General features: G+C 42.9%; 1 protein-coding gene across 9 annotated transcripts in view; it reads left to right on the top strand.

Annotated features, from left to right (window-relative positions):
* Nucleotides 1-9375: 9375 nt before the first annotated feature.
* The window catches only part of PPFIA3 (PTPRF interacting protein alpha 3), a 113937-nt gene continuing 112814 nt past the window's right edge, over nt 9376-10498 (top strand). For 4 of the 9 annotated variants that reach the window (XM_072110265.1, XM_072110266.1, XM_072110267.1 and 1 more), the window contains exon 1: nt 9377-9855. The gene's annotated coding sequence lies outside the window, so the exon portion shown is untranslated. Of the gene's footprint in view, nt 9856-10498 lie in introns of all 9 variants that reach the window. The other 5 variants (XM_072110271.1, XM_072110269.1, XM_072110268.1 and 2 more) reach the window with 3 other exon arrangements.

Raw genomic sequence — 10498 nt, 5'->3', positions numbered from 1 at the left:
CTAGAAAGATTTCACCTCAGTCAACAATCTATCGCATCATCAAGGAATTTAAGGAGAGAGGTTCCATTGTTGCCAAAAAGGCTCCAGGGCACCCAAGAAGGACCAGCAAGTATCAGGACCATCTCTTAAAAGTGTTTCAGCTTCGGGAATCGGGCTACCAGCAGTGCAGAGCTTGCTCAGGAATGGCAGCAGACAGGTGTGAGTGCATCTGCGCGCACTATGAGGGCAGCAAGGAAGCCACTTCTCGCCAGAAAAAACATCAGGGACAGACTGATATTCTGAAAAAGGTACAGGGAGTGGACTGGGGTGAATTCATTTTCTCTGATGAATCCCCTTTCCGATTGTTTGGAACATCTGGAAAACAGCTTGTTCGAAGAAGACAAGGTAAGTGATACCACCAGTCTTGTCTCATGCCAACTGTAAAGCATCCTGCAACCATTTATGTGTGGGGTTGCTTCTCAGCCAAGGGAATCGGCTCTCTCACAGTCTTGCCTAAAAACACATCCATGAATAAAGAATGGTACCAGAATGTCCTCCAAGAGCAACTTCTCTCAACCGTCCAAGAGCAGTTTGGTGATCAACAATGCCTTTTCCAGCATGATGGAGCACCTTGTCATAAAGCAAAGGTGATAACTAAATGGCTTAGGGAACAAAACAGAGATTTTGGGTCCACGGCCCGGAAACTCCCCAGATCTTAATTCCATTGAGAACTTATGGTCAATCATCAAGAGAGGGGTGGCCAAACAAAAACCAACAAATTGTGACAAAATGCAAGCATTGATTGTGCAAGAATGGACTGCTATCAGTCAGGATTTGGTCCTGAAGTTGATTGAGAGCTTCCAGGGAGAATTGCAGAGGTCCTGAAGAAGAAGGGTCAACACTGCAAATATTGACTTGCTGCATTAACTCATTCTGTCAATAAAAGCTTTTGTTACTCATAATATGATTGCACTTGTATTTCTGTATGTGATAAAAACATCTGACAAACACACATAATAACCAGAGGGCAGATCATGTGAAAATATAATATTTGTGTCATTCTCAAAACTTTTGGCCATGACTGTATATTCCTTAGTATTAAAGTGGATTCATTGTTCATATTCGGACTTGGCACTTGCAATTTGATTATATTCTGACTTGACTGCATGTAACAATGGTTTATTTTATTGTGATCATGTATTATTTGTGTGGCAGAAATATATGTGGGGGGCCCCCTGCTCACCACATTTTCCACTTGCTGATTCCTTTTTCACCTGCAGTATCATCTTGAAAGATACTGTAGGTGATTACCTTTTAGATTCATAACATTTATTAGAATTTTCGCATTGTATTTGATAGCTATCATGTTCTTTTAAATATGTTTTTTATTTATTTATTTCTTTGCACTTTAGTGGTAGACTTCATGTCCATGTCGATTATTTTTACTGCATCACATTTAGGATAATATACTATCACTTCTGACAAAGATAGATATTATGCTTCTCTTTAGATCTGCACCGTATATAAGGTTATAGTTGACCCTTCCTTTTTGTTCTAGGTGCACATCATATTTTCTAATTGGGGCACAAATATTGTAATTTTTTGCACTATAATGGCTGATAGATTGAATAATTTTATTTTGATAAGGACAATATATAATTGACTATGCTTGCGCTGAACTTACAGATTGATAATTGTGGATATGAGTGGTGATATTTCGTCAGGCTATCAAGGCCACACATATGAACTAAAGACGTTGATACATATTTGTGCCGTATTTCATATTTTAATATCACATTTCAATATTTTGCTCAACTGCCAACCTTTTTTGTATTTAAACATTAGCCTACCGGCGTTGGTTTTCACAATTTCTTTAGTAAGTGGTAGTGGGCTTCTAGTGATGCCTTTTATTTTGGTGTAATACCTTTAGATTTTATGCACAATTTTGACTTTGCTGGTTACAATACTGGAAAACATAATAATGTTACTTGGGTAAGTTTATGGGAGCTTCCCATTTATTTGTGGTGTCTCCTTTACATAATGTAACACTAATAATTGGTACTTACATTTAAGCAATAGCATAACTGCAGCAAGAGTCTTTTATTGTAGTATCACACATTTATTTATTGTGTTTTGTTGAGAACATTGATGGTTGATACTGTGCAGATTGTTATTGATGAGTAAGTGTGGCGATTTAGTAACATAATGCTCGCCAAATTATTACAAATGTGTGTATAGGGAACTTAAATTAGTCTCCCACACAGGCGCACTAACAACTAAATCATGATGTGATTAGACATTGACACATGCGCATTAAGTAGTGAGTATACAACCTTGGTATTATTCCGGGATACAATCTGGATACACAAGTAAGACACTCTCTGAATGAGCAGATGGGGACCCCCATGGCACACATATATAGATCTGACACACGGACTCCAATCATGTTTTTCCTTATGAAGTCACCTTGAGTAATGGAACGCATAGGGTGTGTTCTCACCCTGGTTGCCTTTGGTGTCTTTGGTGTATGATTTGATCTATATATAATACGGCAGCATTAACTTTTGTTCACTTGAACTGTTGGACATTTGCTTATAGGAAATTAAACCGCTTATAATTGACCATGCTTTATAATCTATACAGTTTTTGTACAAGAACTGCATATATTCTTCTCTTGGGCAGCTACGGTGTTTTTAGGGTAAATATACTTCACTCACCCTATGGAGTTTTCTAGTGTATGTCATTACACTTTTTAAGTGTACTGTCTGGTTTGTGTCAATTATATTTTTGAAATCATAATAAAATGTATTATCTTCATGATTCATTAATCATGCGGATCGCATTTCAACGTTTTCAGGGATCGCAGCAGAAAGCATTATCGCCTGACAACGCACAGCAGGGATTGCGATAGGATTGGGTAAGTAAATGTGCCCCACTTTGACATCACAATGCCAATGCACTGATGTGACATCGTTATAACCCATTATGACAACACAATGCTCATTTATGATATCAGAATGCCCCATCTTGACATTGCAATGGCTTTTAATGACATCACATTTCCCCTTTATGTCATTAAAATGTTTCATTGTGACATCACAGTAACTGCTTATTATTACATTATAATGCCCTATGGTGATATGACATTGCTTTATTATGACATAACAATGCCCCATAATTACATTTATCGTATATACTCGAGTATAAGCCGACCAGAGTATAAGCCGAGGCCCCTAATTTTACCACAAAATACTGGGAAAACCTATTGACTCAAGTATAAGCCGAGGGTGGGAAATGCATTGGTCACAGCCTCCCCAGTATATAGCCAGCCAGCCCCTGCCCCAGTGTATATAGCCTGCCAGCCCCTGCCCCAGTGTATATAGCCTGCCAGCCCCTGCCCCAGTGTATATAGCCTGCCAACCCCTGCCCCAGTGTATATAGCCTGCCAGCCCCTGCCCCAGTGTATATAGCCTGCCAGCCCCTGCCCCAGTGTATATAGCCTGCCAGCCCCTGCCCCAGTGTATATAGCCTGCCAGCCCCTGCCCCAGTGTATATAGGCTGCTGCTGCTGCCGGACAGATCGCACAGAAGATATACAGGGGTCGCCGGAAAGGTGAGTTTAGATATATTTATTTTTTTGACTCGAGTATAAGCCGAGTTTGGGTTTTTCAGCACATTTTTTGTGCTGAAAAACTAGGCTTATACTCGAGTATATAAGGTAAATGCCCATTGTGCCATCACAAAGCTCCACTGCAACATCACAAGGCACCGTGATAGTCAACACTAACTGCATTTTACAAGAAAAAATGAGGCCCCTTAGTTGGCATAACAGGTGACGTGCCTGCTACCGGGTCAAATATGTTGTAGCAACAGGGAAAAACAGTAAGATGGTGACAATATTAGATTCCAATGCCTTGTGTAACACTTAGTACTGTAGAACTTTTGAAAGAGGATAAGTTATACAAATATAAGATTTAGCTGTTTTCAAGACTTTTAGAATAGGGAAAACCTTGGTAAATCCTTCCTCACCTGGAAACTTCTGCTCATATTGTGAAAGTGATTGTTAAGAAATTGCATGAAATAAAACAACCATTTTTAGGATTAAGAAATTATTGGCCTCAGTCTAAGGCTATAGCCACACAAACTGCTTTTTTGCAGATTGCACATTGACACATTAAAGGGGTGTTCCCAAAAAGTGTACTCAGGATAACAAAATAACACATTCTCACACTGTTATTAACAAAAATACAGCATTTCACAGATATAATTCCAAACTGTCTCTATCAGTGCTGGTGTTTTGGTTGGCCCTGGATATTACCGTAAATCTTCTACTATGGTTTGATTCTTCTCATGAAGAAGAATCCCCCCCCCCCACATTACAAGACCAGCTCAGACACAGGCACTTCCTGCAAGCAGCAGTGTGCAGAGACTTGCTCTACAAGATAAGCAGAGCGGATAATCAAAGCAGAGTGTGTCATTGAGGCACATGTATCATAGTTTTTCAGCTGCCACTTTTTGAAGTTTCCTGAAGTTGGCCTACTGAATTATTGCAATGTATCTTAAGTTTTTTCTCTTTGCGATACATGTGATGAGTCTAAAAGTCACAAAAAAGGAACTAACAGCAGGAGTATAAAGATACATAGGGCAGACTGCATGAAATCGTTGGACCAGCAAAGTTCACTATGCTGCTAGCAAATGCAACTAATTAGTTGCAAGTTGCTTAAAGTCACAAAAAAAGTCGCAAATTAAAAAGGAGGAGTGATACATATCCCCCATTGTGTTCCCCATCATCCATCTCATGACTATGTGTCAGATATTAGTAGAATGCTCTATTAGTAGAAGCTAAATAAAAGTGCAGATAAACCCTGTACCCTGAAAATCTAAGCACATTGACAGCACACAGCATCTCTTAACACAGAGGAATCATGAATTGTCTGCTTAGAGAGCCCCTCCCCACACCTTGGAATTTTACACTAACCATCGCTGAGTGATAGGAGCTAAAACAGCAATAAAACTGAGTAAAAAGTAAGGGGTCAAAAACTATCACTAGGGGGTTAAAATTTGAGAACTCTCTCTTATGGGGAAAGCCCAGGGGCAGAACGATTGTAGTTGCAGGTCGTGTGACTGTGATGAGGCCGCCCCTGGTAAGGTGCGAGTCTAAGAGAAAGTGTAGAGTATCAATTCTACGGGGCACATTTACTTAACTGTCCACGTCGCGATCCTCGATCCAGAATGTCCGATGATCATGGATTGTGCCACGATTCACTATGAGCGTGCACCCAATATCCTGCATGTGTTGCTCCCCGCTTAGGACCATCGGAGTTCACCTTCTTCTTCCTGGTGTATGTAAATGCATTGGTTGCAACACAATTTGAATATTAAATCCTGTGCTCAGTCCAAATCAGTTGGATCATCCGACGGCACGCCCCCGATTTCTGATTAATTATAAATTAATATGGGTACTACTTTGCTTAATATTAATGAAAGGCAGTAAACAAAAATTAATGATAGGATGTTGTTGCTGTATGTAAATTAGAAGGCGCCGTATATATAAATTAGGAGAGTTTTTATTCGTGTGACATTATTCTGTGACTGTAGTGTGTTTAGGGACGCAGTAGGGAGTAGTACGTCTTGTAGTGAATTCTGTAGCATTAAGTCATGGACGGAGAAGTTATCAAAGTTCTGTAACTGATGGAGAACAAGATGAAGACCAGGACTGATCAGAGGTAGAAGGTCGGAGCTACGACTGATTTATACAGTAAGTGATCTCCATAACTCCCTTATGGCAGCCCTGGTGAGCAGTACATTTTTTTTGACGCACACTGCTGGTGTGTATGGTCTGTGTAGGTACGAGTCATATACCATGACTAATGCTTGAAGCCAAGCTGAAATGTGTAAGTGTCTCTTACCTACACCGACCATGCACACCAGCAGTGTGCGTCTTTTAATGCATACCCAATAAAGAACATTATTTTGGATTTTACTTGGATGTCCCTCGGCTCTTTCTCACTTTTTTCGTGGATCGTATAACAGACGCCGAGGAGCACTCTGCATAGGACCTCACCCACAGAGAAGCCTGGGTATGTGAGACTTCAATTTTTTTCTTTTGTATGGTAATTTATGTAGTTTATGTGCATCTATATTTTAGTGTTTCTTATATATGGTGCATGTGTATTTGTGTGCAGAGCTGGATTAAGGTTGGTGGGAGCCCCTGGGTGCAAAATCTGGTGGGGGCCCATTGAATGTAGTCCAGACAGGAAACAACAATCGCTATATACTGCTCCCCAGCAATAACTATATACAGCCTCCCCAGTAATCACTATATACAGCGCCAAGTATTCACTATATACAGCCCAAAGTAATCACTATATACAGCTCCCCCAGTGACCACTATATACAGCTCCCCCAGCAACTAATATATGCAGCTCCCAGCAATCACTATATACAGCTCCCCAGAAATCACTATATACAGCCCCCCCAAATCACTATATACAGCTATATATAGTCCCCCTATAACTATATATAGCCCCTATAATCACTATATACAGTCCTCATCTTCCCGCATGGTGTCAGGGTGGATAGCGGAGGTGTACAAGCATGGCGCCGCCATCTTGTTGAACCTAAGATCGTCTATGGCAGAGAAGGGAACTTATTGTCCCCTCGCTCTGCCATAGACTGTATTCTGGACAGGTCTATTGGGTATGGCCTGGGGAACCCAGACCCAAATATACTGTGGCTAATTTGGGGGCCCATTTAAGGGAAAAGTGGTGGGTCCCCCCCCCCCCATGATCTGACCCTGTTTGTATGTGTAGAGTATATATTCTGCTGTGTTTATATATATATCTGTTATGGATATATAGTATAATAGTATATGTGTGCATATGTCTGTGGAGTATACACTCACCGGCCACTTTATTAGGTACACCTGTCAAACTGCTCGTTAACACTTAATTTCTAATCAGCCAATCACATGGCGGCAACTCAGTGCATTTAGGCATGTAGACATGGTCAAGACAATCTCCTGCAGTTCAAACCGAGCATCAGTATGGGGAAGAAAGGTGATTTAAGTGCCTTTGAACGTGGCATGGTTGTTGGTGCCAGAAGGGCTGGTCTGAGTATTTTAGAAACTGCTAATCTACTGGGATTTTCACGCACAACCATCTCTAGGGTTTACAGAGAATGGTCCGAAAAAGAAAAAACATTCAGTGAGCGGCAGTTCTGTGGGCGGAAATGCCTTGTTGATGCCAGAGGTCAGAGGAGAATGGGCAGACTGGTTCGAGCTGATAGAAAGGCAACAGTGACTCAAATCACCACCCGTTACAACCAAGGTAGGCAGAAGAGCATCTCTGAACGGACAATACGTCGAACTTTGAGGCAGATGGGCTACAGCAGCAGAAGACCACACCGGGTGCCACTCCTTTCAGCTAAGAACAGGAAACTGAGGCTACAATTTACACAAGCTCATCGAAATTGGACAGTAGAAGATTGGAAAAACGTTGCCTGGTCTGATGAGTCTCGATTTCTGCTGCGACATTCGGATGGTAGGGTCAGAATTTGGCGTCAACAACATGAAAGCATGGATCCATCCTGCCTTGTATCAACGGTTCAGGCTGGTGGTGGTGGTGTCATGGTGTGGGGAATATTTTCTTGGCACTCTTTGGGCCCCTTGGTACCAATTGAGCATCGTTGCAACGCCACAGCCTACCTGAGTATTGTTGCTGACCATGTCCATCCCTTTATGACCACAATGTACCCAACATCTGATGGCTACTTTCAGCAGGATAATGCGCCATGTCATAAAGCTGGAATCATCTCAGACTGGTTTCTTGAATATGACAATGAGTTCACTGTACTCAAATGGCCTCCACAGTCACCAGATCTCAATCCAATAGAGCATCTTTGGGATGTGGTGGAACGGGAGATTCGCATCATGGATGTGCAGCCGACAAATCTGCGGCAACTGTGTGATGCCATCATGTCAATATGGACCAAAATCTCTGAGGAATGCTTCCAGCACCTTGTTGAATCTATGCCATGAAGAATTGAGGCAGTTCTGAAGGCAATCGTGTACCTAATAAAGTGGCCGGTGCCCGTATATGTTAAATGTGTATTCTGAAGAATAAAGTGCAGGCTGAGGCTGCAGCGAGGGTCCGCATTGGGGCCCACTGGGCTCTTGTTACGCCACTGGGAAAACCCTTTAATTTCTTTGGACCCATACACTTGAACAGATATTTAGGAATCAGCAAAGAGGCAGTAGAAAACTAATAGCAGTTCCTGTACCTGCCCTTGTTTGGGGCTTAAGCCTTCCAAAAGATGTCTATGGGAACATGAAAAGTATGGACGCTACACGGATAACAGTGTCATCTACATGCAGTCTGTATTTGGGGATCATTTGTTAGGTAACATGCTTATGTGACCTTCCAGGGAGTTAAGAGAAGTCAGTGACCTCATTTGCCAGAAAAAATCAGATGCCAAAAGCAGACCATTTTTAGGACCTTACGACTCAGGAATGGATTAGACATTGATGACTTACAGACCACAAAAATGAACCACTGATCCGTTGTTTGTGGACTAAGTAGGGCACACATGCCTGTGCAGGTAGCCTAACCCCGTGATCACCACCATCTAGGCTAGAGTGGAGGGGAGAGGTAAATATCAGCCCTCTTCTTGGTTTCCACCAGCCCCGGCCAATGCTGAAGGCATTTTCCATGTGGATAATTTTTCTTTTCTGTTTTACTATTTCTTGCTATTAGCATAAAAGTGTAATATCTGGATAAGATTTGGGACAAAAGGTGTGGGAAAGTAAATGTATGTATATACCTTATGTCTAGACTAAGGGAGAGAGAACATTTTGCTGTATTTGGTGCTCACCTCTGCCATTCTCTTTTACAATCTTCAGCAAAATTAGAAATTAATAATTGTTTTTGTTCTAGTTTAGACAGAAATATACCTATACATTATTATAAGACAAGTATTCCATTTGCTGCTCACAGCTCTGACTAGCCTGGCAACACTGAAAATGGGCCAATGTCTAGAAGACATGTGTTTCTGCAGTATGACCCATTCATTCCCTGTGTACAAAGCCATGATAAGTGGAGATGTATCACTGCCTTCCTTAGCGTGCTGCATTGGCAGTGCCCACCTTCTTTACTCCCTGGCATCACCCCCCACCCACTGATACACCTTCCCTTTAAGCAACCTCACCACGCTCAGGATGACATCATCCCTTAAATTTTATCCCGCCTCTCCTACCCCCTGATTGGTGCATCGGCACTCCCTACACACCTCTTTAGCTATTGGTCTGCGACCTTGTCAATACAGTCGTGTAGCCACGCCTTTATAGGTGTTTGAGGTGGGGTCAGGCCCGTATCCATGCGGTGGTTGGCCGGCGCATATGTCTATCAAGTCATAGAGGCTGGAAACTGGGTGCCAGGGAGGTGCTGCTGCTGGCTGGTAATAGGGGTGATTTTCTGTGCACCCCGTTGTTGGAGCGATGTGGGAGGAGCGGGGTGTCAGCTGGATGGGATGATGGAGCTGGAAGACACCGGCTTTCCTTCCCTTGTCGCCGGCTCTCAGGGCTGCTGCAGCGGGGCACCTGCATCTCCGCTCCACAGTCTGCAGCTCTGACCGAGACTGGAGGAGAAGAGGTAGGGAGCACGGGCATTGCATGGAGGAGAGCGGACACACAGGTGGGATGCCATGTCATGTAGTGGAGGGGACACAGTCACCCGGGGGGATACGATGTGATAGGGGGTCCCAGTGATACACATGGAATAATGGGGGGCATGGTGTGAGGGGCCTCCTTGTCTCTAAGAAAGAAATCTGTAACCATCAGCATCGCCATCACCGCAGGGGAGGCCCATCCAGGGGTGAGCAGGTAAGTGATGACTGCCTGCACCTGTTCAGTAATGGAGGAGGGTGCACCGGGTACCACTCTGGGGGCAGCTCCCTGTCTCCGCCATCATGGTATTAACCCTGTCACTGCTCCCCCACCCACCAATATCATCTGTGTGCATTGGCATCTTAAGGGGAATTCATCTGCTGTGATCTCAACGTGTACATCATCCCACACCTGCTTCTTCTTGTTTTCTCATCTGCCCACCCATTTGCAGTTTGTCTCCATTCCCATAAGTGGTTTGCAGGCCCTTCCAGCAGTGAAGGGATTAATGGAGCATTATCAGCTGCCCTCTCCCAGTTCTGCATATCTCGCCTTGCTACTGCCTCATCACATCCTTCTCTGCCTTCCCTGACAACCAGTGTTGCAACCCTCCCCCATTTATGCCATTGTATCCCATCCTTTTAATGTCTGCTACATTCTCTCCCACCTAGACTTCTTTCCAGTGGTGATTGGCATCTCATTGCTTGCTGGTACAATATATATATATATATATATTCCCATTTCACTGGCACATTCTTCATATTCCACATGTCTTCTAGAATTTGCTAGCCATTTCATTAAATTTTCTTTAGTTTTTGTATGATGGGAGTCGTGCCATGTGCACAGTTCAAATCATATTTCT

The sequence above is a fragment of the Engystomops pustulosus genome, chromosome 6, assembly GCF_040894005.1.
Source record: "Engystomops pustulosus chromosome 6, aEngPut4.maternal, whole genome shotgun sequence".
In the NCBI taxonomy this organism is placed as follows: Eukaryota; Metazoa; Chordata; class Amphibia; order Anura; family Leptodactylidae; genus Engystomops; species Engystomops pustulosus.
Note: the sequence above shows the minus strand (reverse complement) of the source record. Positions and strands in the feature narration are given on the sequence as shown.